This window comes from Ictidomys tridecemlineatus, chromosome 14 (genome assembly GCF_052094955.1).
Source record: "Ictidomys tridecemlineatus isolate mIctTri1 chromosome 14, mIctTri1.hap1, whole genome shotgun sequence".
Taxonomy (NCBI): domain Eukaryota; kingdom Metazoa; phylum Chordata; class Mammalia; order Rodentia; family Sciuridae; genus Ictidomys; species Ictidomys tridecemlineatus.
The window spans coordinates 8,055,232-8,075,341 of NC_135490.1; the positions used below are offsets into that span (position 1 = coordinate 8,055,232).

Below are 20,110 nucleotides of genomic sequence, written 5' to 3' on the forward strand. Positions count from 1 at the left end.
CAATTTGATATTGTATCAGTAACTATCATGTCGACATTTTGGTGCTGTTCAAATGAGATGTCATAGTTGGGAGCTGCCAACAACCATCTTTCTGAATGTATGAAAGAAGCTTTTTTTTTTTTTTTTTGTGGTGAGGGAGGTTATTTTGAAGTAGGAAAAAATGGGACTACCAAGAAGGAACAAACAGAAATGTGAGTTTTAGAGACCAAGCCCTCACGACCTGTTTAAACTTGGGAGTCTTGCTGTGTCTGTGGCCAGTTGTATTCCTAGATTTCCCAGTTAAACCAGCAAGTTCATTTTTTTTTTTTTTTTTTTTTTTTTTTGCTTAAGCCAGCATAAGTTGAGTTCCTGTCACTTGTCTCTGAAAAGAAGCCTGACTAATAAGTTTGGCACAATGTTTATTTATCCCTCAGAGAATAATGGAAGTTGGGTGCTGGCCACAACTATCACTTCTTAAGTGTTCTACTTCCCATAATGAGTCACACCAAGTATGAGTCCCATGGATGTGGGTTAGACAGAGACAGATCTAATTTTCCAGTAGTGTTGCTGTTATGAACAGGACACAATTCAACAAGCACAAGTTAGAGTTTGGATAGATAACTTCCAACCTTGCAATATTATGATGGTCTGAATCAGGAAGAGAGTAAGGCTGAGAGTTTTGAGATAAGATTACTAGGTATTTGGTGACATAAGCAAAGAAAGATGTTGAAATAAAGAGAGAAGCAGGAAACAGACTCATAAACTGTTCTATCAGTGGATTATGGCTGAAGGATGGGAAGTGAGTGGGTCAATTTTGAAGAAACAGGTAGACAATGCTGAATGGCAAGGAGCAGCGGGTATTTGCAATCAGGAAATCTTGGAGACAGAGGGAATCCCTGATGGGCGATTCCTTCTCCTGAAGAATTCCAGAGATGAAAACAGCTGGGTTGGTTACCAAGCCAAAGACGGTCAGTGGACCATAGAAAACAGGGATGGACAGTCTTTTCACATTCTTTGTCGGCTATAGCCATTCTGAGGATATTGGGAGAAAATTATAGTGGACCTGTACATATTCTTTGGGATCACTGGTAAAAACCAAGACTGGTCTGATAATGTCTGCATGAGAAAGGAAGGAAGGAAGAAAAGAAGGGAGGGAAGGAGGGAGGAAGGAAACAATTATATAAATTAAAATGTATACAATACTAACCCCTGTTCACTCCCTGACTTCCAGGGGGAGAGTTCTTTCCTGGCTTGGTCAGTGGCTAGGTTCTTGACAGTGATCCATGGAAATCAGGAGCAGGCTGTGTTTCTCTACTTGAGAAAGGGTAGAAGGCAGGAATAGTAACAAAGTGAGGAGAACAAGGTTGAGGATAGTAGAAAAGAGAAAGAGGAGAAGGGGAGAGCAACAGATGTGGGAGTTGATTTTGGAAGGAGGATTTTTGGAAGCTCTGCTGTGTGTTGTGCAATGAGATTCTTCCTTGGCTTTCTCTCTTAAGAATGGCAATAGAGACATCTTCCTCCCCCTGCCCCCCCCCCAAAAAAAAGGTTTAACACACTTATTTCTGAGCCAACTCACTAGTGTAGATCATAGAAAAAGAAAAATCAGATTCCCAACTAACATGCCCAACTCTCCAGGCGTTGGTGACCTTTTCATCTTGATGTGGTGGGATTACCCTGAGACAGCATAAATCTGTGTGCCATCTCCCATGCAATTCCTCATAGAGCCAGCTTGGTTCTTCTCCAGTGTCTCCTCTTGGAGTTGTCCATGATTTATTACCAGTTTTCATCTGAGTCCTTTGGGAAATGGGACAATTTTGCTTTTGTCTCTTGGCTAGGAATCATTTGATTCTGAAAGTCTTGTGAAAAGATATGATAAGGAACAGAGGAGTCTGGTGCATGCATCACAATGGTGAGAAAGGGAGAAGAGGCAAAGACTGACATTATTTTTAAGACCTTTTTGAATTGGATTTGTTTTTCTCCTAGTAATGTTACCCAGATTCACAGGTCTCCTGGCAGCATTTTATAACCCTTCTAGCTAACTGGAGGTGCTATAGTATCTTTCCTCCCACATCTTTTCCCAACCCACAGGGGAAGCCAGAGTGACTGTAAGAACTTTCTTATCCAGTGGTGAGTTTGCTTATTGGGAATGGGCTAATGGATGCTATAGTACATGATAGTAATGATTTCCTAGTCATTTGGCTCTTAGTATTTGTCTTAAAATGAGTTGGCTGGTGAATAGCAAAGATTCTCTTTGGGAACAATTGAGTTTGGTGGAAGAAGGTGTATGTCAGAGGAATAACAAACTGTGGGAGTGGACTGAGATTTTCACTTCCCACTTGCAATGCTAAATTACAGAACACTTAGTTGTTGGCCATTTCTCTCGTTCTCAGGAATCATTGAAGACTTATCATTTGGGAGGGGTGGTTTGGGACATAGTCAATTACACTATGAGAGAGAGAAGGTTGGGATTCGGTAAATCAATAGTTTATAAGTGAGAAGATTGTGGGATTGCTCACGTTTAAGACAAGCATCAGAAAAACAGAGTACTCCCAGGTGCATCATACCAAAGGGTAATTGACTAGGATTTTAATAATTCAAAGGACTTCCACTTCAATGTATTTTAAGGATTACTAAAGCAGGATATGGCCTAATGCCAGTTGAATTAAGAGAATTAGTGTGGTGACTAGATATCTTATCAAGTTAAGACTCGATTTTCTGGGGCAAGTATTTGATTGATTCTTTCCAAAATCCAAAAACAAGTCCCATTTTCCCTCACCTAAGTGAATTTAGGCAGATCTTTGGGAAAATTAAATTTGGGCTGGACGCAATGACACACTACTGCAATCCCAGAGACTTGGGAGGCTGAGACCGGAGGATCACAAGTTCAAGGCCAGCCTCATCAACTTATCGAGAACCTATCTCAATAAACAAACAGAATCAGGGATATAGTGGTAAAGTGCCCCCAGGTTCAATCCCCCATATCAAAACCAAAACCAAAACAATAACAACAAAAATCCAAAAAACTTATTGAGTTGATCAGGGCCAAATCTTGGACAATGGTTAGTTAGCAGGTGGCAATCATTATTATTTCCAGTGCTCCTGGGTTCTGCCATTCCATGGTGCGCATTTCATGAAGAATTGCCCTACTCTTGCAAGATCATCGCCTCAGTATTTGGGCTACTCCTGACCATCTGGGCGGTCTGGATGGCAGCAACACTTGCTTTGAGCAGCAGTTTGAGCCTGCAGAAGAACAAGGAAGGATCAAAAGTGCTCGTGTGGTGCCAGTGAACACAATGGCACAGTGTGAGCGGTGATGCAGCTCAACAGCTGGGCAAAAATGAAACTCTGCTGAGTCCCCGAGAAGAGGCCACCAGCCCCTGCTATGGAAGGCCGGCAATGATTCTTTCATGGGACGGAAATAAGAGCCCGAAGAGCAAAGTCACATGACAATAAACACACTTGAGAAAAACAACTATCATGTGCTCTGTAATCCCAGTGACTTGAGGGGCTGAGGCAGGAGGATTGCAAATTTGAGGCCAGCCGTGGCAACTTTGCAAGAGTCTGTCTCAAAATAAAATTTAAAGAGGGGTTGGGGATGAAGCTCAGTGTCAGAGGGTCCCATTCTGGGTTCAATCCCTAGTACCAGAAAAACAAAAATGAAAAGAAAAGGAAATAAAATTACTAATATGTGCATGCATTCACAGGGTACATTGTTCTGCCAATTTCTTACTTTTTGTGTGTGTGTGTGTGTGTGTGTGTTGCTGGGGATTGAACCTAGGGCCTCCTTGCACACGCCAGCAAGCACTCTACCACTGCACTACACCCCCAGCCCAATTTCTTAACTTTTTACTGGCTTTGTGCCTACGCTCCCTCTCCTCTCATTCTCTTTTAGGGGTTCCAATATTTTTTCTAGTATCATTTGTTCTCTAGGGGATTCAACACTTATCGCCTTCCCTTGCGGTATGACCTGTTCTCTCTTAAGATTCTCTATTTTCAGACTGGGCATGGTGGTACACACCTGTAATCCCAGCAGCTTGGGAGGCTGAGGCAGGAGGATGGCGAGTTCAAAGCCAGCCCCAGCAAAAGCAAGGCCCTAAGCAACTCAGTGAGACCTGTCTCTAAATAAAATACAAAATAGGGCTGGGGATGTGGCTCAGTGGTCGGGTGCCCCTGAGTTCAATTCCCGATACCAAAAAAGGAGAAGATTCTCTGTTTTCTATCACGATTTTAGTTCATTCTCAGTTACTGTAACAAAATATCAGAGGCTGGGTACTCAGGAAGGGAAAGACACTTTTTAACTCATAGTTCTGGAGGCTGAAAGTCCAAGATCAATTGGCCCCATTGGTTGAGCCTCTGGTGAGGGCCTGGTGATGATGAATGGCATCACAATGACAGGAGCACAGAGGGGAAAATCCCATGGTGAGATCAGGAGGATTCAGGGGCCAGGCTTGCTCTTCTATAATAACTTGCTCTTTAGAAAACTAACTCACCAGGAGACCAGCATTATTACCTTCTGAGGGTGATACCCCAGTGGCCTAACCACCTTCCATAGGTTCCACCTCTCAAGTAAGATTCTGCCTCCTCTGAACACTGCCACGCTGGGGACCAAGCCGCCCACACATGAGGCTTGGGGAACAGACCACATCCGAATGATACAACCACCTGGTTTTATGTTGTTATCTCTTAAACATCTCTGAGTTATTTCCCTTCTGGATGGGAAAAGTGGCCGCCTCAGCCCCTGTTAAGAGCCTTCTATGAGCAGACCCTTCCTACAGGGGTTATAATGTGGAAGCCTAGTAGAGAATGGCCCCAGCAACACTAGGAGCCACTCAAATAGTATCTTAAGTTGAGTTGAATTGGTCTTCTCATCTCATGGTATCTGGGATGCTTGGAGTGAGAGCCATGTCCAGATAGTCTTAAGCCTGTGCAGAACTCTTTTTCCCTGGGTTTCCGCTCCACCAGGATCAGTTACTAGCACTTCCCCAGAGGCACAGAATGAAGCAGTTGATCCACCCTTAAAGTGGCACTGCTCTGGATCTTATCATCCTGCCTTGAACAGAGAGATAAACATAATTTCAATCTCCATTTTTTATGCACTCACTAGAAAGCAGACAGGGTTGTTCCAAGATGGATTTCCTGTGTCATAGAAACACAGAAGCATAAAAGGGAAAAACCAGATGTGCACATAGAGCCTGCCCAGGCTTACACATTCTTCATACCCAGAGTCGTTAGGCCTTATGTTCTGTGTTCCTTTTTTTTTTTTTTTTGAATATGAACTCTTGCTCAAATTCAACGCCAGGGTTAGGAGGAGGGAGGCACAGATCTGGGAGTTCATGCACTGGGGGCTCATCTGTGGTTGTCCACACATGTAGGGGCTTGTTGTGTGAAAGTGTCACTGTGCAGATCTAAGCAGGGCACTTCAGGGATACTCTTAAGCTTTGAACAACCTCCTTGCAACCTATCAATCCTTTCTCTTCAATGGAATGCAAAGCCCTCCTGTCCAGAGAAGCCTTACAGATTGGGGAGATCACAGACAAGACGCTGTCGGCCCCGCACACTTGCAAAGCACTTTCTCTTTAGAATTCCTGAGTCTTGGGAATCTCAAGTGAAAATGCTTTAAGTAGTGCCAGGCCTGTTTCTGTCCACTGAAACACAGGGTGATTTTCTCAGTCAGAAGAAAAGTATAAAATACAGTTACAAATACAAAATTAGCAGTATTGTTCTTTTCATTTGAAATGTACAGCCTGGCTTGAGATTATAGCAAGGAAGCTGTGTCTAGAACTGTGATCACAGAGTAACAGTGGTCTTGGGTCCAAGCGAAAGAGAAGCAGTCAGCAAACAGTTGGGGAGCTGATCTCCTGATGCCCCAGGTTAGGAGAGCTAAATTTGAAGAGAATAGTGAGGACTAAAGTAGGGTCATCTAACCAGACCCTGGTTCGTGATTGTTTATTTAGTTTCCACTCCTTGCTAGACACTGTTATAGAGGCTGAGAATATAGTAAGAAGGAAAAATGAAGTCTGTTCTCATTGAATTTATATCCAAGTGGATGGAGACAGATTGTCAGGTGGCAGTAAGTGCAAAAAAGAGGTTGAAGGGACAGTTGGGTGGTGCTATTTTAGACGTGTTGGAGGGGGAATGTCGCATTCAAAAGGGAGCATTTGAACAGGAACCTAAATCAAGTGCTGGAGCAAGTCTCATGGATATCTGGAGGAAGATCACCATAACCCAAAGGAAAAGGCTTGGGGTTGGGGGTGGGTCTGAGGAACAGCAAGGGACCAAATTGGCTGGAGCCACAGAGGTCAGAAAGGAGTGGTGGGCGCTGCCACCAGAGAGTTGCTTGGGGCCAAGATCCCCCTGGGTCTTGTAGTGAATGGGTGGGAAGCCATTGAAGGTTTTGAGCAGAGGAGTGATTTGATTGGACAGGTTTTCAGAGGAACCACTGTGATTGCTGGGTTCTTGATTAGACCTTAGGGAGGCACCAGAGGCAGCAGGGAAATAGCATCTGATTGTGGAAGTACAGGTGAGAGAATGTGTCTGAATTAGGGACGTTGTGCTGGAATGGTAGGGCATTAGTCAGACTCTGATATTTCACAGGCAGAACCAACAGCATTTTCTGATAGATTGCAGAGCATGAGAAAGAAAGGGTGGGGGAAGACTTAAGATGATTCCAAGTTCTCCTTTGCTTGTTTTCTGAGCAACCAGAAGAATGGAATTGCTGTTTACTGAGATGGGAGGGATATCAGAAGTCTGGTTTTGGACATGGTACATCTGAAGTCTGATTAGACATTAACAAGGAGGTGCCAAGTAGTTAATTGATGGTAAGAGTCTGGAGTTCAGGAAATTGAGTGAGGTATAAACTGAGGCTCTGTGGAGTCCAAAGACTCAGTTCTCTTTGTCAGTTTCATCCTGCTCAAAAAAAAAAAAAAAAAAGACTGGGAGGTCTTTGGAAGCCCTGGACTATGGACTAGCTAAGGCATACTTTGCACCAAGGATGGCCTGGACCATGGCCTGGACTCTACTGTGTCTTCAACCTCCAACCAGCACTTCACTCATTCACAGATGTTCACCAGGTGCCTATCTGCATGCCAGGAGTGGGCCAGGTATTGGATATGAAAGGAGAACAAGACACTCCCTGTCATCACAAAATGCTTCGTTTTCTAGGGGATTAGGACAAGAGAATGGAGATTTCAGTTTAATGAGTTGCGGTACATATGGGGTGTTGTTGGACCCAAAGCAGAGGAACCTCATCCTGTCCTGGAGACAGAGAAAGCTTTTCAGAGAACAGGCTATCTAAGCCTTCCCCTGGAAGATGAGTAGGGAGAGCAGGTAAAGAGCGAGAAGGTGGGCAGAGACTGTTCTAGGCAGAGCAAGTAGCATGTGACAAGCAAAGAAAATTTGTCCAGATGAAGGAGAAAAGGACAGCTGAGTATGTCTGGGATGCAAAATGAAGGAGGTGCACAGAGGCAGAGAAAGGCAGGTCAGGATCCTAAAGGGCAGCACTGGAATCTGATTATAACAGCTAGGGGATGCTTTTGAGGAGTATGAGGCATAAGCGGCTTAAGGTAGGAGTGGTAAAGAGAGCCTGGGAGCCATTGTATCAGAGAGCTGGCGGGTGGCAGTCTCAGATCTCAGTGCCCTAAAAAATGACCCATAAATGTGTCCATATAATGTGACACAAGGCCTGAATCTGCTGTGCACAACCTCAGCTAATGGGAGAGATTCTTTAACTCAGAGAGTTAATCACTTTGATGTAAATGAAGTTCAATATACAATCTTTTAATAGGGGGCCAGTGTGTGGGAGAAAGGAGGTGAAGGGCAGCTTTAAGATGGGACAGCCCTCAGGAAGGGCAAGTTCTAGTCAAGGGGGAAGGTAAGGGGAACAGGAATGGAAACCAACAAATCATGTTCTTTCTAAGTTCATCTTGTTTTGTGTAATGTGTGTGCTGTGCAGTGTGTACTCAGGACAGGGCCCAGATTCCACATGAAGGTGCCGAGTGCTGGGTGTGTGTGTGTGTTGGGACTGGATGTTTGCGATGGGATGTCCCTGTTAACGTGCAGAGCTCTGGAATGCACACTGTGCAAGCGCCTACCTGCAGGAAAGGGATCTGCAGCCAACAGATGTGAGAGAGCATAGGCCTGCGGATGGCCCCGGTGGCCAAGATGATATCTCACAAAGAACAGGCTACGGGTTCTCTTCAAAGTTAGAGTATTTGGACTGATTTTGCACACAAATACATAGGCACTTGGGTATTTGTCAAATGAATGAGCGTTTTGGTTTTATTAAAGTTCAGTCATTTTAGGAAACACAAATGGTTAAAAGTTAAAAGTTTGAACTAGATGCTTTAAGAAAAATAAATTCACAGCCAGACACCAATACACATTTATAAAATCTAGCAGTTTAAATCCTGTATTGGAGTTTATATACCAGCTGGAGTCCAACTCTGTGGAAGAAACTCTTCCTATTTCATTTTATGCAACAAACATTTCCTGAACACCTCGGCCCCACAGGCAAGCCCAGCTTTGCTGCCTGCACTCATTTCCCTTTCCTGAGCCACCTTAGTCAGGTGCTGCAATTAAAGCTTAATTATATGTTATCTTCTATTGTTCCTTAATTGTTGCATCTGCATTAATCCACCTCTAAGGGAGGCTGTATGTTCCTTGGGGCAGGGACTATACTGTCAACTTCAGGGTAAATGAGGAATGAAGGAGAGAGAGAGAAAATACAGAAGTGTCTAAGGACAAATGGAAACATGGAATGATGTCTGGACTGTATTTATTCCTTTAGTAATGAAAAGATAAAATTCCAATTTGCATTTTTCATGTTAAGTGAAGGCTTTGTGTATAAAAATAATTGCTGTGATCCCCACAATGCTTTGTTCATCTTGATGCAAGACATAACTCTTTTCTTGGGGATGAAAGTTAAAAAGATGGAACTAGTCTACCATGAATGACCTCTTAGCCAGATTATCCTGCTGCAAACTTCTTAACACTGGCACTATTGACATTTTAGACTAGGTCATTTTTTGTTGTAGAGGCTGTCTTGTGCCTTGCAGGATGTTTAGATGCCAGTAGGTACCCCTCCTCCCAGTTGTGACAATCGAAAATGTCTGCAGAAGTGGCTCAGCGTGGGGGGGGGGGGCAAAATCACCAGCAGTTGAGAATCAGTATAGGACTTTAGGTTCTAGTTACTTTTCTTATTTAAAAAATGGTGGGAGACCAGAGAAGGAAAATACTCTATACTTACTTGCTGTGGGTTAGGCACTGTATCTACTATTGAATTTCATCTTACAGATAAAGAAGCTGATGTTCAGAGCTGAAGAACTTGCTGAAGATCACAAAGCTGGGTCAGCAGTTAAATCAGGATTGCAAGGCGGGCTTATCTGCCTCCAAAGACTTCAACCCTTTCTGCACACTCCCACTGTTTCTGTAAGAAAAAAACGGCAGGCCTCAAGTTGAAGGTGAACTGCAAATTAAAAAAAAAAAAAAACAAAAAAAAAACTATGTCGGAAAATATAACATTTTTTGGGGGGAAGGGAATTGTTGCACTTCACTAAATTTGTTTGAATGTAAATATATATGTCCCCGCATATAGACACTGGGCCCTCTTACTACCGTTGTGGCTCTGGTCTTATCTAGGAAAAACATTGAGCAACACAATGGAACAACTTCAATTCTCCTTGTTACAAATTATCCAAAAGCCAGAGCCTAACGGTGCCAAAAGCAACCAGTATTGTTTACATAAGGGCTGAAGGCTAATAGTTAACTTTCTCCCATTTATTTCCAGAAACGGTAAATAACGCCTCATTTTACAACTACAAACAAGTAAAATGTCATAAAGCGGGGAAGAAAACAACCCAAAGGAAAATGGAAAGGTTGGTTTTTAGCACCCGCTCTGGGAGCCGGGCCTGCGTGGCCTGGGTCCCCCTCGTCCCTCCAAGCTCTGGTCCGCGGCGCCCGGAGCTTTCTGGCTTCCTTTCCCGCCCTGGGGCGAGCTCGGTCTCTCTCGGAGAAGCTTGTCTCAGAGCCAGGCCTGGAAAAACAACAGCGAGAAACTTTGGCTGGGTTTGCGGTTCAGTGGAAAAAAAAAAAAAAAAAGAGGCATACACTCAAGTTTGGTTCGGGGCTGCAGCTGCTGGTTCCGATTTGGGGGCGGGGGCGGGGGTGGGTCACAACTCGGTCAGGTTCAAGTGCGCATGTGCTGAGGAGTTGCTCAGGCACTTATTGAGCGCCGACTGTCTACGGGCGACTGGGGGTGTGTATCCCTGGCGTGCGGGGGCGGTGGGGGGCCAGTGCGCGAGGCCGAGGAGGGGCGCGCAGGCCCGTGCACGCGCGGCGCCTGGGGCTGGGGGCGAGCGGGTTGGGCGGCGCGGGGTGGGTGTGTCTGTCCCCGAGTCTCTCCCGTCCGCTCGCAGTCTGGCTGCTCTTGCGCTCCCTTCCCGGGCGGGGAATCCGGGCCGGGTTGTGGCCGCGGCCGCGTACGTGAGCGCAGTGTCCCGGAGAGGGAGGGCAGGCCGGCCAGGTGGGCGCGAACTGAGCCTCGGCGGGAGGGCGGCCGGAGCGGAGCGGAGCGGGGCTGCGGGCCGCGCCGGTGGGCGGGCAGGGCCGCGGCGGCTGCAGCCCGGAGCCGAGCGGTTCGAGCGGGAGCTGCCCGGCCCGCGCTGCTGCTCGTGGCGGGCCGAGGTGAGCTGCGCGGGGACCTCGCGGCGCTGCAGCCCGGGGACGGGGGCGGCCGGCAACTTCCCACGCTCTGCACGCCCTCGGGGCCTGGACCGCGGCCGGGGGCCCGGAGGCCGGCGAGGCCGGGGCAGCGGCGGGTGGGGCGCGGGGCCGCTGCAGCGGTGCTGGCGCTGGCGCGGTGGCCGGGTTGGGGTGGCCGCGCGCCCTCCGGTGCGCCGCCTTGTTTATCTCGCCGCTGCCGGCGCTCGCATCGGATCCCCCTCCCAACTTTGAGCGGTGGTCCGGAGTCGCCTCTCCGGAGGGAGACTCACTGATCGACTAACCTGCGTCCTCCCGGATCCTTTCTGGCTGGGCCGCCAGCCGGGCGCCCCTTGCGCTCCTGCCCACTCCCGTGACGAGCGAGCGAGCGCTGGGCTGCCTGACCCGCGGCGCGACACACCCTCCACCCGGCTGGCTGTCGCCCACCCTCTCGCAAACCGCTTCTGGCTATTACCCTCTCAGTCCCCGTGTTCTCAGCCTGCCTGTTCCTTACCCCAGGTCCTTGTCTTTTCCTGGCGGTGGCACTGTGGACATATGGGGTGCCTGGGTGGGGGCCTGGACCTGGAGTTTGTCGTGTGCAAACAATTTCAAAGGCAGCATTTTCTTCCCTGCTTTGGAGTTCGGGCTCAGTTTCTTGGCGTTAGGGCGGAGTTAGCGATCTCAAGAAGCCCACCTGCCAGGCGAGAGGTGTGCTCTGCCTCCTGTTTTCAGGCGGCTCTCTGGCTTTGGAGGACTTCCACCAGACCTTCCTTCCCATGATGCCAGGCCACCAGGCAGTCATTGCTTTCTCTGCACCCCCTTTGCAGAAAGGTGCAACTAGGCAGTTTCTTCAAAGTGAGTGATCAACAGGTATTGAAGGCTTTCCAACACCCTCCTCGAGGTGTTGTGTAAACAGAAGTTCCTGGTTTGGAGGAAGCTGGAAACATAGCATTACCTTCTACTCCACAGGTCCTTTTGAGGAGCTGCTGTGGTCTCTGGGAGATGCTAAGAGGCATATATGAAATCTAAGGCCTCAGGAAGTCTATCGACTAGGTGAAAGTGATTTGAGAGCTCAAGTTCAAAGTAAAATGGTATGACTGCCTAAGTTAGTTCACGTTATGGAGGCATAAGCAGGTAAAGGAAATGTTACAATTGGGGATAGGACGTGGAGTACTGGTTTTGAAATAAATTTTGCATGTTCCGATTAAGTCAAGTGACAAACCCAGATTCAAGAGAAGGACTACAGTGGAAGCTAGGAAGGCTACAAAAGATATGTGGGGTGACCTCCTCTAGGGTTTAGAATCTCATACAGGACCCAGAAAGACTTGAGCCTGTGAAATAAGACCTCCAGATAGGACACAGTTAACTGTCCAAATTTGAGGTGTAGATATAGATGCTTTGGGGGGTCAGAGAAAGGAGCCATGGGCAGGAACTGCAGCACAATATTCTTGGAAGATGAGATGGGTCACAGAATGGTACTGAACGTGGCTTTCCGGAGAGACAAGGAGATGGCCTTGGCTACCTTGGAATGTTTCCTGAACAGTAGGAGATAAAGATGGAGAGGAACAATGGTTGAGATTGTGAAAGTCCTAGAAAGCCAGAATGGGGAATTGCACTTTACCCTGTGTGTACTGGGGAGACAGTGAAGTTTTTTTTGGGCCAGAGAGTGATGTAAAGAAACAGCATTTGGAAAGGTTTTTGAAAGTAATATTAGGAGACAGATCAGCTAGTAGGCTGTTGTGCTTGTGGAGTGCACAGGAATTTGGACTGGGTTTAATTGGAAATGGAAAGGAGGGTGAGTTTTAGAAACATTATTGTTGAAATCATCTGTTGTCCAGGGTAGGGCAAAAGGAAGAGATGAATGGAAATTAATTCTTTGTGGAAATTGATTATACGCCAGGGCCTTGGAATTGCTGTAGTTGGTAATTTGAGAAATCGGAAATGTGTGTTGTATGGAGAAGAAATTGACACTCAGCCTGTAGAGAAGTTTCCTGTGTTTGCCACAATATTCAAATGGAGGTGTCCTGCCAGCAACTGAGGCTCTGAGATTGGTGGGAACCCATGGGGGTATAGTTAGGGAGAGGGAGAGGAAAGACACTCAGAATAAGTGGGGGTTCTTCTTGGCCAGACAGCTGGCTAAGTATGTGAGTTGGACTCAGGTTCTGACTTGGAGGGCTTCTGCTTATCCCTCATGCATTGCAAATCACGTGGCACTGCCTGCTGTTGACCTTGAGGTTGGAGAAGCAACTTTTGATAATTAGTGCTCCTAGGAAAATGGGGTCATTTAGTCTCATAATCATGAGAGTGGAATTGGAGAGAAATTAGAATGGAATTTGCTAAAGGTGTAAATTGTTGGGCTCTGAAGCATGTTGAACTTTGCTTCGTTGGGTTAGTCCCAGTGTCCCATTTGTGCCAGGGGAGGATGGAGCATCTAGATGATCTAAAAAAAAGGGGAGAGAACTTTGGGCCTAGGATATTGCCTTTTATAGGGCTTGGTCCATCCCAACCTGATCCAGTTGCCAGTTCCCCTGATTCTGGTGACCTGCGGCAGAAGGAAGCTAGCTGGTGCCATTTTTCCTGAGCTCTGAATTCTGCTTTCTTGTTGCAAGGGTGATTTAGGGTGATTTGCTGAACAAATTCCCCAAGCCTCAACTTGAAACATCTGAATTTGAAGGATGATTGCAAAAGGTTGCTGAATGAGCTGAGAATGTAATTACAGTTACTTAGCCTCCTTGTTTCTGTGAGATGCAGGATGAGTGAAGTGGCAGAGGAAGAGGACCTAGAAGGGGAACCTAAGGGGGAACAGAACAGATATTTTTTCCCTTTATAGGGAATATCTGAACATCCAAAAACTAATTGCATGGAGCAGTGGTTGAGCTCGCTTACTTACTGTAGAGCAGTGTTTTCTGCCCTGTTTTGACCATGACCTATACTAAGAACTAAAATTTACATTGTGATCTACCACATATGATCATGTATGTAAAAAAAAAAAATCTTAGTTCATGAAGTACTGCCTTTTTTTTTTTTCCTTTGGTTGGGGTAATAATCTTCTCTGACATTTTTACTGCCTATTCTATTTTTTGTTACTAAAAAATGCAATTGTCTCCCACCAAGTTGATCTAACCACTCTCTAATGGAGCATAACCCACCGTTTAAAGAGCCCAGAGAGAATTTTCACATTCAGTAAGTATTTACTAAGCTGCTAGTGTGCAGAGCTGCCCTTCCCAGTGCCGAAGGTAGAAGGAGGCGTAAGAGAGAGATGGAAAGTTCACAGTCTAGTTGGAGAGACGAAGTATACATTAGATTAGGAGCAAGGTAAAACAATTAAATGCCAAAATGAAATATAAGCATGTTAGGATTTAAAGAAGTGGGGAATAATGTGTACTGTGTGGCTTGGAAAACTTCTTTGGAAAAAGGAAGGAAGTCTGGGATGAGCAGTTGGGGTGTCTTCTGGTGCCGCGTGGTGCAGAGGGAGCAAGAGCTTGGGGTTAGGAACGCATACACAGTGCTTGTGTGAGAGCTGAAGACTGTTGTGTGAGCAGAGGGAGAGATGAGGTTGGAAAGGTGGTTTAGGGTCCTAGGTAGTACAGGGTTTGTGAAGGGGTGGCCTGCAGAATGTTTTAAGTATACAGGTATGTTCTAGTTTGGACAACACAGAAGTTTTTTAAACTATTGGGAACAGTCAAGGATTCGTGCAGTCATCTGGAGCTCTGGGGTGGCTGTCCTTCTGGAGAAGACCTTAGGGTTCCCAGTTCTCATGGTCCCAATGCTTTCTGTGGCCTTGGTCCAATTTCTTTCCGTTCTTTGCTGAAGCCTGTAGATATTTGGCTTTGTCACCTGCGTTTTCAAGAGCCTCGAATGTCAAGCCAGCTATCTTTTGGGTTCCGGTGGCCATGGAGTGTTTTGGGAAGAGTGTGACATGGAATCTGAAATATTTATGGGCAAGCAGTTTGTTTTAGGCAAGCCAGCGGCACTTTCTGAGGAGATGCTATTGGGGACATGGAAGTATTTTTACAGTGGTATTTATTTAAATGGTATTTGTTAGAGAGGGCTTTGACCTGTGTTCTCATGGTGGGCAGATCTCCAGTGATGCCAATGTCTCTCAGACTTCCTTGTTTCCCATTTCTGGTTGGTATGGTTAGATGATGGTTCCTGGCTTGTGTCAGAGGATGATGTTGGGGTAATAACTTGGTGAGCTGTGAGTTGTGGCTGTCAATGCCTTATGACATTAGATTCTCAGAAGCTTTGGTTCTGTGAGCCAGTGCTAAAGGAAGAACCAGGAAAAGGGTTGGGCCTTTTCTCTCCTCTTCCTTACTCCCAGTCTCACCCCAGGAGGCAGGCATCCAGGATCCCGAGAGACTCATAATGATCATGGAATAGCTGGCTCAGGCACAGGTATTGATGCAAATGGTTCCAGAAAACTTGGCGTGGTTGGAACCACCTGAAGACCTAGGTTCAGGTCTCTGGTCTAGATCAGTCTGGTGTACTCTAAGGAATCCATAACCTCCCATGATTCAGAGTTCCTCCCAGGTGAGCTACAGAGGGACTGATTAGTAGTCATCCTGCTCTTTATAGGTAGGACAATGTTCAGTTATTTAAAAATATTGCTTTTATAACATTAAAAATTAAAATTGAGGCTGGCGTACATTTTGCTTAAAAATATGTGGCTATAGGCTACAAGGCTAACCAGAAGTCACCTGAATCATATCAAGTAAATCCATCTCCTTTTTGCAGGATGGTTTGGTTACTACCCAGGGGAAGCAGGTGGCAGCTGTAGTATGTTTTGGCTTTAGTGATGCACTGAACAGTTTCCTGAGACACAATTGTCCATATTAAATCAGAAGTGGTAAAGTGGGCTGGATGGTGTTATTAATTTAACTTGACAGTCATATGCAAAAATTGTTAATTATTGGCCCTGAGTCAGCCTGGAACCAGGTCTGAAAGTGCCATAGGGTTCTGTTCTTGGCTTTGATCTGTTCAGCATTTTCCCAGTGTTGTGGATGAAGATACAGAAGCTGTGCTCCTCAGATTTGTTGGTGGCACAGACATGGGAGGGTTTGCTTATTTAACAGATAACTCAAGGTTCAAAATCATTGAGCAAGAGAAGTCCAAATTAAAAAAGGAAAAAAGAAAATGTCAGTAAGGAATAAATGTAAAGTGTGATTTAATTTTAAAATTGTGAACGCTTACCATATCATGTTCATGCATTCTGAGAATTTCTCTTCTGAGGATATAACTGAGACCATATCAAAGATGTAGATGATGTTTTATGCACAGAGATTATTCAGAGTTTGAAATAATAACAACAACAACAAAAAAATCTATAGTGAAAAATTGGAAACAACCTAAACATTCAGCGGTGTGGGTTGGAGATAATGAACAGGTGAATTCTGATGGGTGTGTCTTTATGACAAGTGTTAAGAAGTTACAAAAAATAATATTTAGAAATAGTTTTGAAATAACAGGGAAGAATATTTCTGCTAAAAGTTAATGTACACCAACAATATGATTTCAAATGTTAAAAAATGCATGTAGGAAATGACTGGAAGGAAATAGACTAATATACTAATACCAAAAATATGATACTGGCTGCTTGCTTCTAGGTGGGTCAAGGTGAATGACTTTCTTTTAGTCACTTTTTTCCCCCCCCTGTACTAGGGGTCATCCCAGGGATGCTCTACCATGGCGCTACATCCCCAGCCTTTTTTTTTTTTTTTTTTTTTTTTTGAGACACTACATTACCTAGGCTGGCCTTGAATTTGTGATCCTCCTGCCTCATTCTCCCAAGTTGCTGGACTTATAGGCGTTTATCACCATGCTCAGCTTCTTTTGTTCACATTTTAATTATTTGCCAGGGAGAAAAATACTGCTACTTTAAAAACATTTTGTCGATAGAATGGGATAGACGGTGTGCTCAGTGATGACTGTCGGGAAGCCATGGCTGTGTGTCAACCCCTGGGTTGGACACAGGCGTCACCAGATAAGATTCAGTTCCTGACCTGAGGTTGGTGCAGGCCACTGAGAGAGGCAGGTCATGAGTTTAATGTGAGCCAGGAGTGGGGTGAGGCTTTAAATACTCAGCATTCATCATCAGAAGGTTGTCTTCATGACCACGGCTGGTCATTAAGTTTGGACAACTGGGGAGTCACAATTCAAAAGGAACATGAGCCAGCGAGACATGATCTGTGAAGGGAGACTGGGATGATGACTAGGGAGTGACTGGAGCACACTCCTGGGCCGGGTACACAGTAGCACCTTCCAACACTGCCATGGTTGTCAGGGGTTGGGAATGAGAGACTCGAGTGCTTTTGTTCCTGGTGTCGGATATGACCCACGGGAGGAACAATTGTTTACTCTCTGCAGTGGCAGATTCCTTTTTTGTAGAATTATGCTGCAGATGACGGACTTTAAGGTTCTCTTTACCCCTGAAGATGGGGAGAACAGATATCAGACGTAAAGGGATTTTCTAGTTGGCCGACCTGCTCAACTGTGGACCTGTCTGCCCTTGAAGCCCTGAGCCTCCTGTTGGAAGTACTCAAGTTGGGCTGAGTGGGTCAATTGGGGATGCTGTGGAAGAGGAGGGCAGGAGTTAGGCAGACCTCCCAAACCACTTCCAGTCCTCAGGGTCATTTGTTATGTGACTTGTTGAAGCTGAAAGATCACGTGGAATAGAGGACATGCCATCATTGGCATAGTGTGAATCAACATCATGTAATTAAAAAAAAAAGTTTAAAAATCGGTTCCAATAAATAAGTTTCTTTGTGTGTGCATGATCACACACACAAGGATTGAACCCAGGGCCTTGCCTATGCTAGGCATGGTGTCTGCCCCTGAGCTACATCCCAGCCCTTTAAAAAAAATTCTTATTTTAGATAGAATCTCACTCAATTGCCAAGGCCGACCTCAAACGTGTGACCCTTCTGCCTCAGCCTTCTGAGTGGCTGGTATTACAGGCATGCACCACCACACCTAGCGCTGCTCCTAACATTTTTGAAAGACTCTGGGATCATTTTAGCGATTGTAATGTGGCTTGGGACTCAGTTGGTGGCCCCTGGGCTGCTGAAAATGAAATTTGGTCCTTAGGAAAAGTAAGAAACTGGGGGAAGAAGCAGAAGATAATGAGCCAAATAGGTTTAGATAATAACCAAATAGGTTATCACAAAATAATGTGATTATTGATTGGCCAGTTCTTGACTCAATCAAGATGAAGTCCTAGGGTTGGATGCTGGATCCTCACTTGGCTGTGGAGGACCTGGAAGTACCCTTGAGTGTCCCTTGCTCCTTCACGTCACACTGTGGATTCAAATCGCCAGAACAGCGAGTTCAACACCATCCTGACACAGAGATGGGACTGCGCCTTCTGATTACTCTGTAGCTTAGTGACAGAGAGAATAAGGGGAAGATACATTTAAAGAGACTTTTGATGAGGATTTTTGCAGGTAGGCATGTATCTAGTTAATAATGGGAAGTTTGTAGTTTGAATTAAAGATTTTAAAATTTTTATGCTTTTATTGTTTATAGCGTACACGTGGAAAGTTTGATTTAGCTTAACTTTGTTCAAGTTTTGCTTACATATGGTTTACTTAAAATACACCCTGGTTCTTTAATTTTTTTAGACTGCTCTCTCTCCCTGACATTTTTGGATGACTTTTGTTGTTGTATTGGGGGGCAGTGCTTGGGCTAACTCACATTGCAAGAGCTTATTGAGTTTTGCAAAGTGCATAGAGGTTTATCTCATCCTTGGAGAAGATTACAAGATGATTTCTGTCTCCATGTGATTCATGCTCTTATTCTGGCATTTGAAAAATTGGTATTTGGCAAGGAAGTGCTCTCTCTTGACATGGAAGAGAGTATTTTGGGGGCCCATCAACTCAAGGAATAGCAGCTTTAGGTGTGTGTAACACGCTTAGGCAGAACTTGACTATTTAGAGCTAAATAATGGCCTCCTTTATTTCTGCATTATTTCTGCCATGTGTGTTGTCTCACATCCGCTGGGCTTGGTGAACGGCATTGAATTGGTTTCCTGGGCCACATATAGTAGGGATGGGGAAAAGTTAGACCAACATTTAGTTTTTTTTTTTTCTAAAAAGAGCAAAATAAGAAAGAACATTTCTCAGCCTCCCCCTCTCCCCTTTGAGTACTGGGAAGTCATAAAATTCTTAGTAAAAACAACCATATCCAGTAACTGAGTGCAGGGAATTAAAACTTGCTCTCCTCTGTTTTTCTTCTGCTGCTGCATACACATTGTTCTTGCTGTGCTGTCCTAACTCCTGTGTCCTCTGTTCATGTTAGTCATGTTTATGGCTACTCATGCACCTTACATAGCACCACAAAGAGATTTCCAGTGTCTCACAGGACAGCTTATAGTTCTGCTGTAGCTGGGAGAGAGGCTGAGTTTTAGCATATATATATATATATCTATATATATATATTTTTAATTGAGGTACATTTTACATATGGTGGAATGTTCAGATTGCAAGGTTGTTGTTTAGTCACTTTTGACAAATGCATATAGCAATAAAACATCCATCCACCCAGAAATGTTCTTTGGGACCATTTCCAGATAATCCTACAGGAAGTGCCACATATCTGATTTCTATCACTATAGTTTTGCCTAGTCAGTTTTTAGTATTATAATTGTATGTTTCCAAGGACTCTCTAAGTAGTGCTTTGAAGATGTGAAGGGGTGTGTGTGTGTGTGTGTGTGTGTGTGTGTGTGTGTTTAAAAATCACTGTTGGGACTGGGGGTGTAGCTCAGAGGTAGAGAGCTTGCCTAGCTTGCATGAGGTCCTGGGTTTGACCCCCAGCACTGCAAAGCATAAACTAAGTAACAACAACAACCACAACAACCACCTCATCAGTATCCTATATGATTAGGTGACCCCAGAAAGTAAATAATAATGTCTTAGCATTTGTCTGATGAGAAGTTCAGATTTTTCCTTTCATTGCAAGGAATCCCAGTTCCCAGATGTAAGAGTATAAGGCACAGTCAGCTCATCCTTGTGTGGAGGAGACGTGGTCATGTGTGCGCCTATGTGCCTGTGCATGTTGTAATTTGTTGTGTTGGAGAGCTGAATTGCTGGGTTAGAACTGGAGTTGCTCCTGGGACATCCCTTTGGATTACCAGCAGTCCCCTGACATGCTTTCTCTTTTTTTCCTGCCTCTCCCTTGAACTGGTTGGCTATGAATTTAAGAGTCCTTGGAGTTATGGAGTTGCAGAGTTGTGCTCGTAAGATTGAAACAAGATCTGTGTGGCAAAGCCCACTGCTGGCTGGGAATGCAGATACGTGCTGCTCAGCTCTCAGCCTCCTGGCAAGCTGAACCAGACTTGAGAAGATCACTCCTAAATTCATTATAAAAATGTATTGAGCAGGGTCTGCTTCTTTTCTTTCTTCCTTTTTTAAAATTAAATGATTGCATGAAAATTTCATTATAT

The 20,110-nt window shown here is 45.1% G+C and overlaps 1 protein-coding gene, 1 long non-coding RNA gene and 1 pseudogene across 4 annotated transcripts in view; 1 reads left to right on the top strand and 2 right to left on the bottom strand.

Annotated features, from left to right (window-relative positions):
* Positions 1 to 282: 282 nt before the first annotated feature.
* Positions 283 to 1,877, bottom strand: LOC110599387 (large ribosomal subunit protein eL39-like; annotated as a pseudogene).
* A 1,104-nt stretch (positions 1,878 to 2,981) lies between these two features.
* LOC120892344 (uncharacterized) lies at positions 2,982 to 11,538 on the bottom strand. 2 transcript variants are annotated; one of them, XR_005736975.2, is made up of 3 exons: positions 11,189 to 11,538; positions 9,867 to 10,009; positions 2,982 to 9,403 (listed from the first exon to the last, which is right to left on the bottom strand). It is a non-coding gene; the product is annotated as an uncharacterized LOC120892344 (long non-coding RNA). The 2 variants fall into 2 exon arrangements; XR_005736976.2 differs by lacking the exon at positions 11,189 to 11,538 and adding an exon at positions 10,980 to 11,181.
* Znf395 (zinc finger protein 395) overlaps positions 10,160 to 20,110 on the top strand; it is a 37,159-nt gene continuing 27,208 nt past the window's right edge. The window contains exon 1 of one of the 2 annotated variants that reach the window (XM_078030833.1): positions 10,160 to 10,231. The gene's annotated coding sequence lies outside the window, so the exon portion shown is untranslated. Of the gene's footprint in view, positions 10,232 to 10,479; positions 10,660 to 20,110 lie in introns of those variants that run through there. The other variant, XM_078030832.1, reaches the window with a different exon arrangement.